Source organism: Zalophus californianus, chromosome 4 (assembly GCF_009762305.2).
Source record: "Zalophus californianus isolate mZalCal1 chromosome 4, mZalCal1.pri.v2, whole genome shotgun sequence".
NCBI lineage: Eukaryota > Metazoa > Chordata > Mammalia > Carnivora > Otariidae > Zalophus > Zalophus californianus.
This window is the reverse complement of record NC_045598.1, coordinates 65,419,643-65,441,038: the sequence shown is the minus strand read 5'-3', so window position 1 is coordinate 65,441,038 and position 21,396 is coordinate 65,419,643. Positions and strand designations below refer to the sequence as shown.

At 36.7% G+C, this 21,396-nt stretch overlaps 1 pseudogene; it reads right to left on the bottom strand.

Annotated features, from left to right (window-relative positions):
* Window positions 1-1,505: 1,505 nt before the first annotated feature.
* Window positions 1,506-20,210, bottom strand: LOC113924630 (annotated as a pseudogene).
* Between the last annotated feature and the right edge of the window lie 1,186 nt (window positions 20,211-21,396).

Genomic DNA, 21,396 nt, shown 5'->3' with positions numbered 1-21,396 from the left:
AGATGCTACATAAGCTGGAGTGGTAAGCCATAACTTTGCGTTTGCGCGTGCGTGCGTGCGTGCGTGTGTGTGTGGTTTTTTTTTTTTTGCAGTTGACATACAATGTTATATACATTTCAGGTGTACAACATAGTAACTCAATAATTCTGTACATTACACAATGCTCAAGTGTAGTCACCATCCAATGTTATTACAGTATTATTCACTATATTCCCTGTGCTGTACTTTTCATCCCCACAATCTATTTATCTTATAAGTGGAAGTTTGTACCTCTTAATCCCCTTTACTCATCTGCCCACCCTCCACCCCCAACCCCTCTGACCATCAGTTTGTTCTCTCTATTTGAGTCTGTTTATAGTTTTTTTTTGTTTGTTTGATCATTTGTTTTGTTTTTGTTTTTCTAAAGATTTGTTTATTTATTTCAGAGGTGGGGTGAAGGGCAGAGGGGGAGAGAGAATCCTGGAGCAAACTCCCGGCTGAGTGCGGAGTTCAAAGACACCGGGCTCAATCCTGTGACCCTGAGATCATGACTTGAGCCAAAATCAACAGCTGGACGCTTAACCAATTGATCCACCCAGGCACCCTGTTTTGTTTTTAGATTCCACACTTAAGTGAAATCATATGGTATTTGTATTTCTCTGTCTGACTTATTTCAGTTAGCGTAATACCCTCTAGGTCCAACCACATTGTCGCAAACAGCAAAATTTCATTCTTTTTATGGCTGAGTAATATTCTGTTGTATATATTTTTTTCTCCATTTATCCACTGATGGGAACTTAGGTTGCTGCCATATCTTGGCTATTGTAAATAACGCTGCAATGAACATAGGGGTGCATATATCTTTTTCTAAGCCACAGCTTTGAGTTACTCGTTGAGGTCTCTCCCTCATGATGTGCAGTGTGCATGTGTTAATAAACTTTTTTCTCTTGCTGATCTGACTTTTGTTAAAGAGCTCCAGCTAAAAACACTGAAGATGGGTAGGAGTAAAGTTTCATCTCCCATACTTGGCTAACCTATGGTTTGCTTCTCTGTCTTTCGTTTGACTTCTCGGCTTTCCATCACTTGCGTAGCCAAATTTCTACATTAAATTACATTGCTTAAACGACCTGAAGTTCCTTCTATTTTCTGCCGGAGTCTGAAGAATGCAGATAGCCATTAAGACTGACTATTAAAAGGAGTAATGGCTTCAGTTCCGCCTTTCTTTGCCTTTTCCTACTTTAGTTTCCTACATTTAAAAATAGTTTTTTGTTATTGTTCTCAACTGGCATTAAATGAATCGGAAGGTACATTCCATCAACCTTCATATGTTTTCTAATCACTTCATTTAGTCTCCCAAAACATTATTGGACATCTACTATGCACAGAAACTGTACTGTGTGGACTCCTGCCCACAAGAAGCTGTGTGCTATGTACCCAGTCATGTAGCGAGGTGATTCACATAGAGTGTCGTAATGCCTGAGCGGTATCTACAGAGTCCGCAGAAGGCCAATGGCAGAGAAAACAACTCTTTATTGGTAGGTGGTAGATGGGAGCGGGAGAGGAATATTATACAAGATCAGGGAAAAATGAATAATGGTCAAAGGCAGCTATTTAGTGCTTACTGTGTTTCAGAGGCTTTTCAAAAAAAGTACTTTACATATACTTTCTTATTTAATCCTCAAAATAATCAATGTAGGTAAAGTATCCTATTTACCAGATGAGAAGACAAGGCAAAGAGAAATTAAGTAACTGCCCCCAAAGTATGCCTCCTCCACGGATGCAGGAGGACGCACGAAACAGTGAAGAGGAGGAAGTCACTCAGTTGAGCTCTTGTTTTAGGGTCTGAGATCAAATATGTCCAGATTAGGAAAACCGTCCTAAGAAAGGGTTGGACTCAATACTATGTAGCTGAAAGGAATCCACTGTAAATCTCAATGCAGGCAGCACTGACATGGAAACGGGGCATATTTTCATGATTTTATAGCAATTTGCTATAGTAACTAATTTGCAAACTCTTGGTTCATATGTAGTAATCCTAAATCAAATAGAAATTAAAATTGACAGAACATGGCACTTGAAGTATAATGTTTCTCCTGTTCCCCACAACTGTGATTTATCTATATAAATCAATTCCTGTATAAGTGGGTTCAAGACTTCATTATCCAAAAGTAATATAATTGGGGGTCACATTTATGAAAAGCAAAAGGCAAAAGTACCCATTTTGTGTGTTCATTGGTCACCATAAGCCTTAAGTATTACCTATTAAATTTCTATTCTGCAGGTTAGCAAAAATGCTAAAATAGGACACATTAATGTTTAGCTTAAAATGCAAATATGCATACATAATAAGTCTAATATAATGCCAGAAACATTAGAGAATGCAGACCACAGCATTTCCAAGTACTACCACATCTTCAACACCAGGAGAAAATTATCTTCTATTTAAATGTTGCGTACCTTTAACAAAATAACACATTTGAAAATTTGTCTGTTGTGATAGATTTTTTAAGAATTAGAAACCTCAGCAGTTTCTATTCAAGCTTTCAAATTCAACCTTCAGCATCCTTTCCACTTTGTAAATTAACCAGTAGGGGGCAGGCGTGACCAAGCCATTTAATATGTTTCTATTTGCTATTATAAAGCAAATGAATTTGAGTTACAGTATGCTTTTGAAGCCAAAGGTATGTTTTTTATAAAAAATCGCATATCAAACAACCAAAAGCAAAAACTCTGATAATTTGGCTTTCGGTCTCTTTCATTTTTTTATGAGCTATCAAAGTCCAAGTCTTACCTTTGTTTTCAAATACAATAAAATTAAATTTACAATAGAGAGACATAGTAACTTATCAGTTTGTTGTTATACAAGATTGGCAATGTCCATCAGCACCTGAGTTTCTAAGTGCCTGCACTGATAATCTAGCTGTATCTATTATCTACTTTAGCTCTTACAACATATCTATGAATAAAGTGTTACCATCATCTGTAAGATAGGAAAATGAGACTTCTTAAAGTTCACATATTATGTAGCAGAGACCCAGTTTTGTCTAATTCTAATGTTTGTATATGATATCACTTATCATTTTTTTCTGTTTAATTATGAAACATATAATACATGCAGAAAAGTACATAAAATACAAATGTACAACTTAAAAATAATTATAAAGCAAAGATCCATTTTACCACCACCCTGTTCAAAACAAAGGACATTTTTAGCTTCTGCAGAACCAGTAGGTGAGCCCCTGACTCTTCACAACTCCAAACCTTTGAAAGGTAAATACCATCATTTCCTCTCTTTTATTCAGAAATTTTGTGCGATTTATACAAATCTATTCATAATGTATAGATTCATTCATGTCTTTATCCTTTTGGTCAATATTATATTTGCAATATTTACACTGATATATATAGTTATAGTTCTTTAATTTTCTTTGCTATATGAAATGAAGTACTCTATATAATATACCACAATTTATTATCTTTTCTACTATTGATGGGCATGTGGGTTGCTTCCAGTTGGGATGCTACTACAAAAATTCTTATACAAGTATTTTGATGCATACTTAAGTACCCTTAAGATATGTAACTGAGAGTCAAAATGCTAGTTCATTGGGTCTGTCTGCATAGCATGTCCTTTACTGGAAACAATCCAAAAGGAGTCTATTAACAGGTGAATGGATAAAGAAATGTGGCATATTCACAAAATGAAATACTACTCAGCAATGAAAAGAACTATTGTTACATGCAACAGCACGGCTGAATCTCAAAACACCCTGAATAAATGAAGCCAGACACAAAAGAGTATATTCTGTACAATTTCATGCATACAAATTCTAAAAAATGAAAAGTAACACAGTGACAGAATACAAACCAGTGGTTTGTCTGAGGACCAGAACAAGAGGTAGAATAAAGAGAATGGATTACAAAGTCACTCTGTCATTTTTTTTTTTTGGAGGCGGGGTTAGAAATATTTGTTATCTTGACTGTCAAGACTATTTTACAGGTGTATTCATGTGTCAAACCACACTCAATTTTACACCTTAAATATGTGTACTTTATATGTCAATTAAATTTCAAAAAAAGTAAAAAAGAATCAAATTATTTTAGTTTGGAACTATATCTATATAGATATAGATGATATAGATATAGAACATGTTTCTTCTGTATTGGATATTTGAATTTCCTTTTTCTTTAGAGCACCTTCTCAAGTCTTTGGTTCATTTTCTTTTATATTTTAGCTTTCTTCTAGACCTGTAGGATTTCTTTGTACACCCTTTCATTAGTTCTTTGCTAATATGTTCTCCCACATTTTGCTGTGTCTTTTCACTATCTTAATGGGATTTGTTGAATATAAAAGTTACTGATTTCAATGTAGTTGAATTTTCAGTCTCTTTTGAGATTAAGCTTTTTGTATCTGGTTTAAGAAATATGACTTAAGAAATATTCCCTTACCCCCAAGTCATAAAAGTACCCTTCTATTTTATCTTCTAAAAGCCTCTTAGCATTTAGGTACTTAGCCCAACTAAAGTAGACTTTTGTGTATGATGTGAGGACTTCGGTTTTATTTTTCCCCATATGGATGACCAATTGACTAGACCATTTATGAATTGTCTGTTGTTTTTCCATTCATCTGTAATGCTACCCTTATCATAGAACAAATGTCCAGACATGTTTAAGTCTGCTTCTGGACTCTCCATTCTGTTCCATTAATTTATTAATGCACCACAGTCAACTTACATTTCTTAATATGTCTCTTTATACATGTTTTCCCACTTCGTTCTTCAAGAACGTCTTGGCTATGTTTGACCCTTTACACTACTCTGTAAATTTTAGGATAATGTCAAATTCTTCATGATGCTACTTCTCATTTTCAATCTATACTTACAAATTGAAATATAGTATGTTTCCATTATGGAATCTTTATTATTATACAAAATTGGAAAGACCCAAAATCATATGGTTTATTTCTATGTAGCTATAAATCAGAAAAATGCTTAATGCAACACATATGGAATGTATTATTGACCTATAAGGAGAGTATTAGAACTACCCATTAACATCACGATAATAGGATAGATGAGAATAAACTATCTTTACCTATGTGCAATAATATGAATCTAACAAATACACTATCTCATGAAAGAAGTCAGACCCAAAAGGGTAAATAGTGCATAATGTTATGTAAGGGATAAAAAAGGACAAGACTAATCTATGCAATTAGAAGTCAGAATAGTGGATATCCTAGGTAGCTAGACTGAGGCTTAAAGGGGACTTCTAGAGTGTTCTGTTTCTTACCTGAGTTCTAGTTTCATGGGTTAAGTCTATCAAAATGTATTGAGCCATATAATTATGAACTGTGTACTTTTTATGTCTACACGTTACTTTAATAAAAAGCTTTTTAAAAGTAATTGTTAGTCATTTTAGACTTATTAATAAGACTTTCTTTATAATCTAAGTGAGAAACTAGGTAGAAAACTTCCCTAACCCATAAGATACATATTGAGGTGCCCCTCCAGCTCAGTTAATCCAACAGTGGCCAGGTCCATGATTAACTCCCTTCTTCTAATAACAAATCACTCTTCCTGGGAAAGTATGACTTAAGATGGGATGATCATATTTCTCTCTCTTCTGCAGATAAAGTGATTGTTCCTGGGGTAGGCATATGATTTGAACGAAATCAACTGCAGTCCTTTTTTGGATTATTTCACAGTGAAACTGGAAAAGAAAAGCCCTCTTTCTTTTTGGGTCACAAGACTGAATGAATGTCAACCTGAAGCTTGGATTCAAATGGCTTAAGATTTATGGAGAATGCTAGCCTGAGAGAATGACAGCAATAGACACGAAGAAGGAACCAGAATGTGTGTGTGTGTGTGTGTGTGCGTGTGTGCACGCGTGCGTGTGTGTGTGTGAGTGTGAGTGTGCATGCATGTGTGTGAGAGAGAAAGAGAGAATAGCTTTTGAATCCCTAGATTCAACCATTTCTGAGGCAGTTAAGTTCAATCCCAGCCTTTTATATAGTTTGATTATTTTTTTATCATGTAATTCAGGTTAGGTTTTGTCACTTGTAACTAAAATAGTCATAATTGACAGAAAAATCAAATTATAGTCTTTGTCAGTTTTAATCCTCTTAAACTCTTACGAATATTGTCACTTCTCAGAAGAGGGTTTCGGATATTAAACAAACAAAAAAATGGCTTTAGGTTAAAGAATATAACATTAACTGGAGACCCAAAGAGAAGATCAAATACTTTAGAAATAAAACAAGAAGACAAATTTAAGATGATGTGGGTGAAGACCAGAAGACACTGACAAATTAAAAAAAACTTTTCCAAAATCACACACACACACACTTAAGTTAAATTCAGGTTTTGTAAAAAGAAACTTTCGATTTTCACAGATACAGAACATAAATCCAAAAAAATTATGATCATTTTTTCCCACCACTAATGGCTTTAAGCCCACTGTTCCTCATTAGTTGCAGGTATTATGATTTTATATATGTATCTTCATCCCAGACATAAATAAAACATGTCCCTTCTGTTTCAGCTACTTCTCTTTTTCCTGTGTTTTCTTATTTCTCAATTTTCAATCTTCTATGATGAGATAAATATTATTAGTATGTGAAGGGTTCACATATTTTTTCCTTCTTTTACACACTTGATTATTCCTTTTCTTTGATCTCTGAGAAAAGAGAAACAAAATATTCTTATTGGATTATTTAGGGAAAAGCAACCAGAAGGAGGAGGAACACTGGGCTACTGGGGGGTCTAAACCAACCAGCCCTGACTTAGGGAGTTAATGCTCCATGAAGAAGAAAAGACATGGAGAAACCAAGATGGTGGAATCAGTAGTAACCCGAGAGTTTCTTAGTAGTTTGCAAGTGAGAGAGAATAAAGAGGATATGATATTCTAATTTGATTTCTCACAGACTAAAATAAGATTTGAGAATAAACTGAAACTTCTGTCTGATCTTTGATTGAAACAGTACCGCATATATTCTTGGGAGAATTTGAGAGAGAATACATGTAACGCTAAAATCTGAGGCCAGAAATATGAAAGGCACATACATCTACCTAGCACTGACCACATGGCATTAAGAGAAACTCTGAGGTGGGAGACACGTCAAAAAAGTCGAGGCAAAAAAGGCAAAAACATAAGTCCCAAGAAAGCAGCAAGTAATCAAAGATCACATCTGATCAGGAACAATGCTGATCCAATTCATTTCTGGGTCCCAAGCAAAGAAGCATATTTTTTGAGAGAAGAGAGCAAGGATACAACTTGGGGTGTTCAGACAGTAGAAATGACAGAGGTGCCTCATTTCAAAGATTCTATCTTAAGACATGGGGGAACGAGAAGTAGTGCAAATTCTCTAGGGTGTACCCTAAGTGTGGGAAATCAGGAAATGTGAGGGGAAAAAAACACATCCAGCCAGTGAGTTAAAGGGTAGGACTACTCACAAGACAGTGACCTACAGTGACACAGTGAACTGCCACATACCCAATAGATAGATCCAAGCAGGGATAGCCATATAGGACACCTTCAAGTGTTGATACCACCAAATGCATCTACCTGTTTTCTCAAGAGGCAAATCCTCTAAGAAGTCATCTGCAGCCCGCAGCATCTGTCTCAGGGCAGAGAGGATCAGAATGTCTTTATAGGGTCCAACTCCTACTCTGAAGTATAATTACAAACCACCAAGATGTCAGAAAGAGCAAATCCAAGTTCTCCATGGACTGTCTCTAACTGCAATATAGAAACAGTGACAAAGACTATTTTAGGTCAATATATATTGTGAAAGCAATAACAAAAACAGGAGCTTGGCAATAGTATTCCTGTTGGGGAAAATGAAGGTAGAGATCTGATCCCATAAATACTTTCTTAAAGAGCTTCACAAGTCAATCTCCAGTATCACTACAAATTTTCATCAAGAATACACATAATAGATTCCGTATGAATTAGAAATGAAAGATAACTAATAGTTCCATATAGATTACTTTGAAACTGAAGCATTTTTAATACCCTTATGCTAGAGTCTGTAATTTCCCTGTTTCCTATTAAAAGTTATTCTCATGATTAGTCAAATTTACTAGACTAGTTTAATAATGATATTTTAATTCCTGCTTAAACTAATTTATCTGGGGAATGACACTGCCTGGGTTCAAAATAGGGCTCTGTTATTTCTTGTCACTGTCAAAAACACTGGCGAATGCTTTACTCTCTATGCTTTTGTTTCCTCGTCTACAAAATGTGGTAATGACACAAGGTTGTTGTAAGTATTGAATAAGAAAATTTATCACATATTTAGTGCTCAACAAATACTAGCTATCATTACATCTTCCCAACCGGTATTCCCAAGTCCAGATTCCTTTCGACTCAATTCATTCTGCATGTAGGTAGCAGATTAATTTTTGTGAAGCTTCAGTTTGGTTATACCACTACTTTTTATAGCAGCATTATCTACAATAGCCAAATTGTGGAAACAGCCCAAGTGTCCATCGACTGATGAATGGATAAAGAAGATGTGGTGTGTGTGTGTGTGTGTGTATGTGTGTGTGTACACATACATATATATATGTGTGTGTGTGTGTATATATAATGGAATATTACTCAGCCATCAAAAAGAATGAAATCTTGCCATTTGCAACAATATGGTTGGACCTAGAGAGTATTGGGCTAAGTGAAATAAGTCAGAGAAAGACAAATACCATATGATTTCACTCATATGTGGAATTTAAGAAACAAAACAAATGAGCAAAGGGTAAAAAAAAGAGAGAGAGAGACAAACTAAGAGACAAACTCTGAACCATAGAGAACAAACTGAAGGTTACCAGATGGGAGGGGGTGGGAGGGATGGGGGAAACAGGTGATGGGGATTAAGGAGGGCACTTGTTGTGATGAGCACTGGGTGATATATGGATATGTTTATCACTATATTGTTCACTTGAAACTAATATTACACTGTATGTTAACTAACTGGAATTTAAATAAAAACTTAAAAGAAGAGAAAAAATTTGCTATGATTCCCCATAATGCACCTAATTAAGTAAAGTCACCTCATGCAAATATAACTTCTTTATCTCCCCCTACAAGGATTCAGCCCTCCACTAAACTGAATGACCCCATGCTTCCCACTCACACTGCCTCTTCCTACACTGAGGTATTGACTTAGGCTATCCTCATAGCCTGAATTTTTTCCGCATTTTGTCTCTTCACCTCCTGAAATCCTCCTCCTCTTTGAAAGCTATTTCCCAGTGACACTCCAGGAATGAAATCTTCCCCATCCCCTTTAACACAATATTTTCCTCCTCTAAACTTTTGATTTTGAGTCTCTTCATGAGATTTATCATACTCATACTCTGTTGATTTTTTCCTATCCCACCCCCCCATGCCCTCACCTCCACTAATAAAATTATAAGCTTTTGAGTGCAGAGAAATTGTTTTAGTTTTCTGTGTATCTGGTTAGAGACTATCACACTGACTCGATTATGAAAGGCAATCAATAAATATTTGTTGAATTGAACCTATTTGGGTTAAATTATAATGAATGGAATGATCTGTGTCCTTGTAAAGATGAATATATATTTAATTTTTAAATCTTGAGACATAAGTCTAAATTACCCAAGCAATTGTTTTAATTCTTAAGTTCAGTAGGTGTCCATTTTTATTTTTATTCACAGTAATATCATGTGATTATAGTGACATATCCCAGAAAATGGGTCTACAAAGAGGAACATCATTAATTACCTTGAGCTTCACAGGCATACATCTGTATATGTCTCTAAGGTCACCTCTTGTAATCAGATCCATGCTATCCACAAGAGTGAGCAAAACCACATGTGCTACACCTAGGCCGAACAGATCCGTGTCACTTTGATCATTAAAGACAGCATCAGAAAGAAAGAAAGAAAAAAAGAAAGGAAGGAAGGAAGGAAGGAAGACAGCATCAGTATGTTTCAGTTAATCAGCTATCAGTTATGCAACAGGCTATCTATGGAGCAATTTCAGAGATTTGGGAAGGCCCACCACCCCTAAAAATAGCCCGCTCAAGTACTCATCAGTACCTGGAATTCGTCTGACAGAGGAAATTCCCTTCATTGCTTTCCATGGTAAGAAATGAGGCTTCAAATGACAGCACCTCTTGGAAAAGATAACTGAAGAGATAACTCTTGATGCTACAATATTGCTGACTGGTCTTCCGTCCTGTCCAAAGAGTTGTTTTTATGGAGACTAGAGAAAAGAGATCCCATAAACAAGATGGGGGAGAAGAATCCTCAAGAAGGAAAGAGCATATGTCAAAGCATCACAGATACATTGCTCTTCTGTCACAGTTAGCAGGCAGCTCCCTGCACCCCTCCCTGGCAAAGTCTCAAATTTCAGTGAGCAAGTAAATCACTCCATGCTTCTAACTTAATCAAAGTTGTGATAAACTGGCTCTTTCCCAGACAGAATGGGTAATAAAGCCAAGAAAAGCCAGTATGGGGCACCCTAATTCCCTGATCCTGTTTACCTTCTCCAAAACCTTTAGGCTACCCCGCCCTACCTAACATCTTACTTCCCTGCCGCATTTTCTTACTGAAATACTGTTTTCCATTTCTAATCATTTAAGGCCCAAGGGGAAATCTAGAACTTTTGGCAAATTAATTCATGTTAGGATACAGTGGTAGCAGGTAGTGAAGACTGTGTTAAACTCTTCAAATATATGGATTTCTTTAATCCTTATAATAAATTTCTGAGATAGGTGCTATTGTTATACTAATTTTATAGATTAGGAAATTGAGACATAGAGAGTTTAGGTCATGGCACGAAGTCATACAGCTATCAAGTGCTTGATTTGCTTGAACCACACTGATGGGCCAGGGAAGATTCATATATGCAATTTCTCAAATTTTTCATCCTGTTCTAAAGTCATTCTACAATATAGTCTAATTACCCTTAATAGCAAAGTGGAATGAGACTCACCACACTTTATCAACTCCCTTTGAATTTTTTTGATCTTCACATTATGTCACAGGAGAGGTGTTCAACAGAGTTGATGTTGAACGCAAATGCCACACAATGGATTCTGTCTTTCAGCAATGGGTAATCAATATAGTTACTATGACCTGGTGTGATTGGTTTTGTGGAATTAAACTGTAAGGTAAACATAAAGCAACATATTAATTCCATGGATATTCATGAGCACATATCAGACAGTGTGCAAGTCTCTGATATTATGAGGCTAACAATCCTATAGAGAAGACAGTTTATGCAAGTAGCTAGCAGCCCATTCATGCAGTCAGGTGAAGTTTCTGCAAGAAAGGGACATGTAATCTGGGAGCTACAAAGTAGGGGGAGTTGGTCTGATAAAGGGAATGAGCATATGGACGGAAGTGTTCTAGATAGAAGTAATGTGGTGGAGGTGAGAGCGTTCATAAAGAAATCTGGTATCATCACACAGAATGTAAGGGCCAAAAGTGGTTTGAGATGCATTTACTCTTGAACTAGCAATCCCTCTTGCTGGGAATCTGTCACAGGTATACTGGTAAAAATACAAAATGATGCATGTGCAAGCCTATTAACTTCAGGACTATTTGTAGTGGCAAGATTCTAACATATCAATAACATAGAGTATTTCGTGACTTCTCTAAAAAGAGGAGAACCACAAATCTGTAAGTATTTTCTTATGTACTGAAAAAGGAAAGTAAACCATAAATTTTTATATGGTTGCTTATAAGAAAAGGGAAAAATGTATTTGAAGGGGCAGAGAAAGAAAATGGATTCTTTGACTCTGCCTTATTTTGTAAACTTGAATTTAAACTACATTTCAGTACACCAAAACTAATTGCATGTGGTTTGGGTACTAGTTGATTAGTAAGGGTGGGTTAGGTATTTGTCATCAGAGTTCTGGTGTACTTGCTATGATTTATGGATTAAATGTTATGATGTATTAAATTCGATTCCAAGTAATACAGGAAAGGAGAAAGTGGATAGACACAGATGATGGGACATGAGTCAAAAATTGTTGAAGCTGAGTAAATGGGAATTCATTAAATAGTTTTGTCTACTTTTGTGTTAGTTTAAAATTCTCTATAATAAAGTTGTTTTAAAAAAAGAATATTTAAAAATAAACTTTACCTCCACAAGACAATGCTATACTACAGAATGAAACGTCCTTGCATGAATAGAAAAATAAAACATGCTGTGTTTCTGGATAAGAACACTGGATATGTGAAGATGTAAATCAAATTTTGATATAAAATTTTAATGTAATTTTAATCAAAGCACCAACAAATCAAACACAAACAATCAAAACACAAACAGGCTCACTTGGAAAATAATATTGTGAAAATAGTCAAGGGGGCGCCTGGCTCAGTTGGTTAAGCGACTGCCTTCGGCTCAGGTCATGATCCTGGAGTCCCGGGATCGAGTCCCGCATCGGGCTCCCTGCTCGGCGGGGAGTCTGCTTCTCCCTCTGACCCTTTCCCCTCTCATGCTCTCTATCTCATTCTCTCTCTCAAATAAATAAATGAAATCTTTAAAAAAAAAAAAAGAAAATAGTCAAGAAAAACAAATGCAAGAAATAAATAATGAATATGACTTGTCCAATGAGGTATCAAAACATAGTTGATTGCTATGGTAATTAAAAAAATTAAATGATATGGCAATAAAAATAATATCATAAAGGAATTGATAAATACATCAATAGAACAAACCAATCCCTATATTTGGTAGGGAAAAGATGCAAAGACATTCAATGAAAGATGCTGGCACAATTGACTATTCATTTGGAACAAAGTAAATTAATGATTAATTCAAAATCTACATGTCTATAAAAAGGACTAGAAAGTTTTAAAAAATGACAGACTAAAGTGGCTTTCTCTTTAATCCCCCATCCTCTTGCCTAGAACACAGACAGTGCTCAGTGCGAACATCTGGAGAGCATAAGGATGAAAGCTACATGTTTTAGTCAGCTTGGGCTGCTATAACAAATTACCATGTTTGGTGCCATAAAGAACAAAAATTACTTCTTACAGTTCTGAGGGCTAGAAAGTCCAAGATCAAGGTGCTAGCTGATTTGGTGTCTGATGAGAGCCTTCTTCCTGATTTGTAGACAGCTACCTTCTTGTTGTGTCCTCATAGGGCAGAGAGAAAGATCATCTCTTTCCTACCTCTTCTTGTAAGGACACTAATCCCATTCATGAGGGATTTACCCTCATGACCTGATTACCTCTCAAAGGCCCCACCTCCTAATACCATCACACTGGGGATTAGGGTAGCATGTGAATTTTAGGGGGACACAAAGCACCCCATACTGAGGGTCTCATAAGAGAAAGTGAGATGGACCTTTGAAATTGATAACCTCAGAGAGCTTCCACACTGACCCAAAGCTGCCTACATTCAGACTTCTGTTACATAAGAAAAATGACCTATGTGAGTAATTGGATTTCTGTTTCACATAGCCAAAGGCAATTGAATATATAACAACATTCAGAGTTGTTATGACAGCTATGACAGAAGAGTCTTTCGGATGTTTTAATTCTTCATAAAATAAAATATCAAAAAGGAACAAATGACCTTGAACAAGAATAGTTCAAGAAAATAAATGGCAATGCATTAAATTAGACTAGTATCTGCTGTTGTCAATAGTGAGCAAAAACAAACATTTTAAATATCAGTTATAATTTCTCAATGATTAGCCCAATCATACCTGGTATCTGTCAGAAATGTGGCCTTTTAAGATGTAGACTATGTCATCCATGCACAACCCTTTTTCCTTCTCACCCAGCCCCATTGAGTCACACAGAATAAACAGCAGGGAGTTGCCATCCTTCAGCTCCTTAATGGAATATGTCCTGTACTACAAGAGGAGAAAAAAAGCAATTTTAAGAGTACATTTTTTAATTGCAAACGGAGATAAAGTCTACATGGAATGAAGTCCATCAGCAAAAGACTTTTCAAAACTAATTAACTTGAACAAAGAAGCAAAGGCTGAATAACCTTGAATGGACATAACTTGTCAGATACTCCAGTTGTACCAGAGCCCACCAGAGCCTGGTGTGTTACATGGCCTCGGAAAACAGACTTTACTGAGTTGAAAAGCTAGGCTTCCCAGCCCCATTTGGACCCAGGAGCAGAATCCGCATCTGGTGAACAAGGTCTCTATGTGGTTTGTAAGTTTTCATGTCAAACGGTAATCTCTTGTGGAGTCTGTTTAGACAGGACAATTTTAACAATTGACTGAGGGTAGATCACAAGAGCTTACCATAAGTTGTCCTAGAATTTGTTTTCTTTTCTTATATATTATTAATTATTTTTGATTAGCAACTTGCTTTCCTGTTAAAAGGACAAGCAACTATCCTACTTCAAAACCTACTATATAAAAGAAGAAAAAAGCAAAAATAACACTTATAACAAAGCCAATCAGACATAAAACCTTTCAGATTTAAGCAACCAGACACATATAAACCTTGTAATAAATATGAACTGTGTTAAGTATGAAGATAACTTATTAATAATAAACTTCAAAAAGCACAACATAACATGTGACTTTTGAGGTTTATGGAAGTAGATAATTTCTAACATGTTCTTGAAGTTCATGTAAGTATTCTCCACCTACCAGCCACCCCTTCCAAAGCAATTCCCTAAAGTAGTTGAAACTGTAACTTCAAGATGTCTAGCAAAAATGTAGACATGCAGCCAAATAATTATTTTCCTTCGAGTATATAAAAACATTAGGAATGTTTTCCCTTTACTCAGCATTCTTTCTGTTTTAACATTGGTATTATCAAATAGTCTTATGATTATAAATATAATTATAGTTTATTCTTGATGATCCACAAGTTATGTTATAATCTGTGCTACCAATTTGACAGAATCTATAAAAGAGTAAGTCTAAGGTAATAAACAGAAAAACAGAAGATTAAAACATTGACTTACTAAGTAATCCCTTTCATGATTCTTTCGTCCAATAAATCTAGGGAAATAATCAAAGAAAAATGAAAAGTACAAGTTGTTGAATGACTGGCTAACTGAATGTCAAGGCATTCACTAGGGAAAAATACAGAAGCAGCTTTTCCATGACAATAGCACAACATAAGGAAAGCAAGTGGAGAAAATTCTGGCAAATCTCCTTAACATCTCATGTGGAGAATCTAGAGCTAGAGGCAAGATGGACACGGTAAAACTAGATTGTCCACAGATCTCTTCTCACACAATTACTCAGCAGTAGGATGTGGCTTGCTCCAACATGGGCAATGAAAACTGGGGTCCTTTCTGAATCAGAGAAGCAAGGCATAAAGGCGTGGACAGGCCAGGGAAAAACTGGGAATACTTTAAAATAGTTCCTCTCCATAATCCAAGAGGTCTGAAAGGGATAAGGTACAGAGACATACAAACAAGAAAAAAATCACAGACACCAAATTCTCTCCAAAACCTACTATCTACAATTGGGGTTCCTGGAACTTTCAGCCCAATTGATTTTCTTTCCGGCTCCAAAGAGAATGTAGGACTCCATCCCTCACCCAATCAGAGCACAGTGAGTGGTTCAGGGGAGGGCTGAGGACTTTATGTGAACCAATGAGACTCAGGCCCAGAATGACTTACTTTCTGTGAAGAAGAGACACTCTTTGGTGGTGGATTTAAAACTGAAAGGATCAGCTGCAGGGTGCCTGGGTGGCTCAGTGGGTTGAGTGACCAACTCTTGGTTTCTGTTCAGGTCATGATCCCCCAGTGGTAGGATAGAGCCCAGGTCAGGCTCTGCGCCCCACGTTGGACTCCATGCTCAGCATAGGGTCTGCTGTTGATTCTCTCTCCCTTTCCTCCCCCAACTCACTCAGTCTCTCTCTAAAATAAATACATGAGGGCGCCTGGGTGGCTCAGTTGGTTAAGCGACTGCCTTCGGCTCAGGTCATGATCCTAGAGTCCCGGGATCGAGTCCCGCATCGGGCTCCCTGCTCAGCGGGAAGTCTGCTTCTCCCTCTGACCCTCCCCCCCCCATGCTCTTTCTCTCTCTCTCTCTCTATCTCATTCTCTCTCTCAAATAAATAAATAAAATCTTTAATAAAATAAAATAAAGTAAATACATGTTAAATAAAATCTTAAAAAGAAAAAAAACCTGAAAAGATCAGATGTAGTGATGCTGGCAATTCTCTACACTACAAAAGAATACTATGTGAAACATTTAAAAATATGGCTATACATGTGGAAAGAAAACCTCTTTAAATAACCGAAAGTAAAAATACTGAAGACTTCATACAATGACTATAATAAAAGGAGAAAAGAATAAGTATAAACAAAGAGAAAAGCAACCTTTTGGAATTTTACAAAGAACTTCTTTAACATCCAAAAGGAAATTAAAAATCAAAATTGTAAATATAAAGAAAATAATAATATAAACACTTTATATCAACCTTGTGATAAAAGTACACTTGGCTAATAACAAGAAAGAAGGAAAGTTTTGAAAATAGAAACAGAAAAGAATATAGAAACAAACTTTAGAACTATAAGAGGGAATTAACAAAAATACAAGACACATTTTATAAATTGAAAAAAGGATAAATTAATATAGTAATTGGTTTAAACTGTAAAATAAATAAATTACTGACTAGTCTAATCAAAGAAAACCAAATTCACAAAATGTCATGCCACAGTTCACATACCAGAATGGCTACATATTGTAACAAAAAGTGTTGGGAAAACTTTAAAAGTGACAGAAACTCTCATGCACTGCTGTGGCAGTGGAAATTGGTATGGCTACATTGGAAAGCTTTGTCAGTATCCACTGAAGCTGAACATACACAAATCCGATGACCCAGAAATTTTATATTTATATTCTTCAAAAAATATAAATGTGTGAACCAAAACACATGTACAAAAAGGCTTATAGCACTATTACTTGTAATAGCCCCCAACTGGAAAACTCAAATGTCCACCAACAGTAATTTTATTTAAAAAAAAAAAAAAAGCAGGTTTTTGTTTTTTTTTTTTTAAATAGCACCTAGGTGGCTCAGTTAAGTGTCTGACTCTTGATCTCAGCTCAGGTCTTGATCTCACAGTCATGAGTTCAAGCCCCGAGTTGGGCTCCACACTGGGCATGGAGCCTACTTAAAAAAAAAAAAAAGTATGATGGAATCATTATACCGGCATCCTATTTGACAATGAAAATGAACAAATGACTCCAACACACATAATATGGATGAATCAGTAGGGAGGTAGGGAGCTAAAGCAGCTGTCCTGAGATGCATTCACTCACTTTACCAAGTTAACACTCAGGGAAAAAAAGAAAAGTGACCCAGCCTAATTTCTTTGAAAATATGCTAATGATCTTATCTCCAGGTAAATAGACTAATGATATTTCCTACAAGGAAAGTACTTATCTCTTGAATGTCCTTAACAGGATGCTCCTGGCTAAGGATTACTTAGAATAAATAAATATAGCTTCTATGGATTTATGAGGCATGTCTTCATGGGAATTGTCATGTGAGCTGATTGTCTTAGTTGGCTCAGGCTGCCATACAAAATACCATGAACTGGGACAACAGAAATTTATTTCTTACAGTTCTGGAAGCTGAGAAGTCCAAGATCACTGTGCAGCAAGGTAGATTTCATCCTGAAGCCTCTTCTCTTTCCTGGCAGGTGGCTGCCATCTCATTGTGTTCTCCCATGACCTCTCCTTGTATGTTTGTGGAGAGAGTGTGAGCTCTCTGGTGGCCCTTCTTATATAACTGCTATCCTATTGAATTAAGACCCCACTCTTATGACCTCATCTAACCTTAATTACTTCCTTAGAGGCCCCTTCTCCAACTATAGTCACATCAGGGATTAGGGCTTCAACATATGAGTTTGGGGTGGGGGGAGCACATTCAATCTATAGCACTAACATATAAATGTTCCATAACGTAACCACTCTTCAATACGTAAGGTGGCCCACAAACTTCATAAAACAATCCTGCCTGTTCTTTTATCCAGAAAGCATATGCCTAATATGCAAAGGAAGGACCTAGGAGCCACAAAGAATAATCTTGTACCCTTTCTGCCTTCTCTGAGATTTCTGATTGCCTTTATCCTTGAAATGATTAGTCAAACCTAATACTGCGTAAGATATCTGACTTGTAGAAGTCTGATTTTATAATCCACTCCCTTGTTTAGCTCAATCCCTCAAATGTAATATTGAATGTAAGAGGTCAGACACCCAAGAGTACATATTTTGATATGATTCCATTTATATAGAATTCAAAAAGAAGAAGTTATTAATGTCGACACAAGCCAAAGTAGTAGTTACCTTTGGCTGGTAATAACCAGGAAGAATCAACAAGGAGTCTTTTGAAATGATGATAATAATCTATTTCTTCATCCAAGTAGTAGCTATATTAATGTGTCTAATTTATAAAAGTTTGTCAATTGGTACATTTATCAACTGTGCATTTCTCTGTTTATGTGTTATACTTCCATAAAAAGTTTCCTTAACTGATCCAGGATTGTCAACATCATGACATATCCAAGTAAATTGACCAGACATCAACAAAAAATTTTTTAGATGTTTGGGGCAGCCAGGGAGAAAGATCAAATCATTCAAAGGGGAAAAAACAAAAACATATAAGTAAGTCTGGCCCTAGGTTTTCCACAGCAACATCAATCCTGTAGAAACAGTACAAAATCCCCCAAAGAATTACATACTCTGATGATCATTCAAGTATAAAGACCACAGACAAGGAGTTTGGAACATGAAAATACTCAGGGGATATTATTCCTAGGGTCCCTTCCCTTAAATGGATAGACATAAATAACTATTTCAGAGAAGAAATGTAAATGGCCAATACACATAGACTTGCTAGTAATCAGGAATAAGCAAAGAAGAAAATGAGAAACCATCTTTTGACCATCAAATTGCAAATATTCTAAAGTTTGATAATATCAAACATTGGCAAGAAGATAAGGAAATAGGCATTTCTATAATGCTCTTGGGAAAGTATAAAAGAAGTATTTTTGTGCACAGTTATATTCACAAATACATTACAAAAGCATTGTTTATAACAGCAAATATTGGAAACAATGTCCTTTAGCAGAAAAATAAGTAAATTCATTTTGGTCTTTTAATATAATAGATACAATGGGAAACTGCAGGATCTAGTACCAATTGAGAGAAGTTTGAGCTTTGGTTTCATTCCAAGAGAATCTCACAATCTAAGTTTGCTGCCCCTTTCTCTCTCTCTCTCTCTCTCCCCCTTCTCCTTCCACCTTCCCCCTACCCCTTCCCCCACACAAACACACTCCAGAACTCTATATATGCTACTTTTGACCACAGCTGGGTCTCAGCAAACAGTGTGTGGCCAGGTTTCAGTCTTGGTCACCCAGAGATAAGGACATTCTTCCTTAAAGAGATGAGTTGCCTCAAATCCGCCGAATGTTCAGGAGAGAGCTCTATATAAGATTATCTGATTAAACCTACCTTCACAACGAAAAACTTCACATTCCTCAAAGGAAATAGGTTGATTTTGAAGCAGTCCAAGTTCTTTAATTGCATCTAAGTTCATAGTCACTTTTTTTTTTTTTTGCTTCGGATTAAGGAGGAATTTGAAACCATCCCATCCTTTATGATATTCATAAAGAAATATAGATGGTGAATATGTTCCTATATTGCATTCTGAAATTTCATTCCTTTGAAAGGCAAGAAGGACAATGGGAACTTTGTCATCTTTCTTGTAACTCTCTTTTATATAGGCCCCCAAAACATAATGTCCACCATAAATCACCATCACAGTAGGCCCTTGGTCACAGCATTTCTGTCCAAATTATGTCCAGAGAATTCATGGACACTAGGTTTATAGAGAAGGGTAAATTGTTTTCCTCCAAAATAATTTTGCAGCTTCTTTTCTTGCATCCCCGTCAAACGAGGTGTCACTGCCATGCTTCTCAATCTAGCAGAAAATCAAATATATTTTCCATTAAATATTGAAAAACAGGTAACATATACTGTCACAAAGCTTGCATTTCTGCCTCTTATTTACTCTACATTACACATAAGATGAGTAAAAAGAGGATAAGCAGATAGCATGAAAAATCATTAACTAGTTTTTCATTCTAAATGATTTTTTTTTTAATTAAAAAGGAAGACTACTTTGCAAGTGGCTAGGAAAAGTGGAAAGCAGCAAGTCACTTACCTGTTTGTAGAACCTGTACAAGGACTGAGGCTGAGTGTAGCTGCTCTGTCTGGACAGCTAAGCAGATACAGAAAATTCTTCAGCAACCTCCATGGTTCAGGGACTCGGAGAAAAGGAAACTGAACCGTAGTGAAGGCCCAGCCCACATGGCAGAGTGCCAGCCTCCACCTGCCAAGGAACAGGAACTGAACCAGTTAAGTTTTCACAGTCGAGTCAAATAAAAATATTAGGAGAATAAAAGAATTGAAGTCAGAGAGAAGAAAACCTCACAGCTCACTAGATTTTTAAGTGACTTCTTTAAAGAAAAATTCAGTTTCTGTATGTCGAAATACAGAAAAACTGCTGTCAAGTCCAACTCCAGGACACATGCCTCAAATTCATCCACTTCTCTGCTGTCAACTTACTCTCATCAGGGTCCTCTGTTTTCTGTGCTGCTGGGGGTCAGGCCGATTTCAGCAAAAACCCACAGATTTCTGACAATCTATGACAGAGGAGCCGCAATCCCAAACAGAGAATCAACTGAGGTAAAACAGAAGTCTTTTGGAGATCAGCAGGTGTTGAAGACCATGTCACCACCATCTGAACACCCTGCCATGGTCAGGTCCTCCCACTGTTCCCTGACTTAAAAGAGCAGGAGATTCTTTCTCATTTTGCAGACCATCTCAAGAACTCAGACTGAAGCTGGAGGGCCTAACATCACTCGGCAAACAGCCATCACTTCACTAAGGAAACCAGGAATCTTCATGTTTGATGAACTGCTTGTATCATCAATGGAACGGAAATAAAAAAGGCTTAGCTCCTTAATAATAAAGAAACAGGACATGGAGATGGTAGAAGACATCATTTGGTAGTCTGTACTTAGCTCATCTTCTTCTAAGAGAGCCTGTAGAATTGGCATTGAAGACACAGTTTCAAACCTGCCTCTCATTCCCCTACACACACAAATAATCCAATAATTCAGGTAGCCCTTGCTCATAAATTGTAGCATTTGAATAAACAAGCACCTTCCAGAAATTAATATTCCCAGCTCTCCCTTCCTTGAGCTTTTGGAAGACACCAGCCCCTCACATGAGCTCAGAGGTGTGATAGGTCCCATCTAAAAACCTGTGTTGGAGGGCGCCTGGGTGGTTCAGTTGGTTAAGTGTCCAAGGCTTGATTTCAGCTCAGGTCATGATCTCAGGGTGGTGAGATGAAGCCCCACATGGGGCTCTAGGCGGGGCATGGAGCCTACTTATGATTCTCTCTCTCTCCCCCCCCCCCCCCGCTCTCCCTCGGCCCCTCC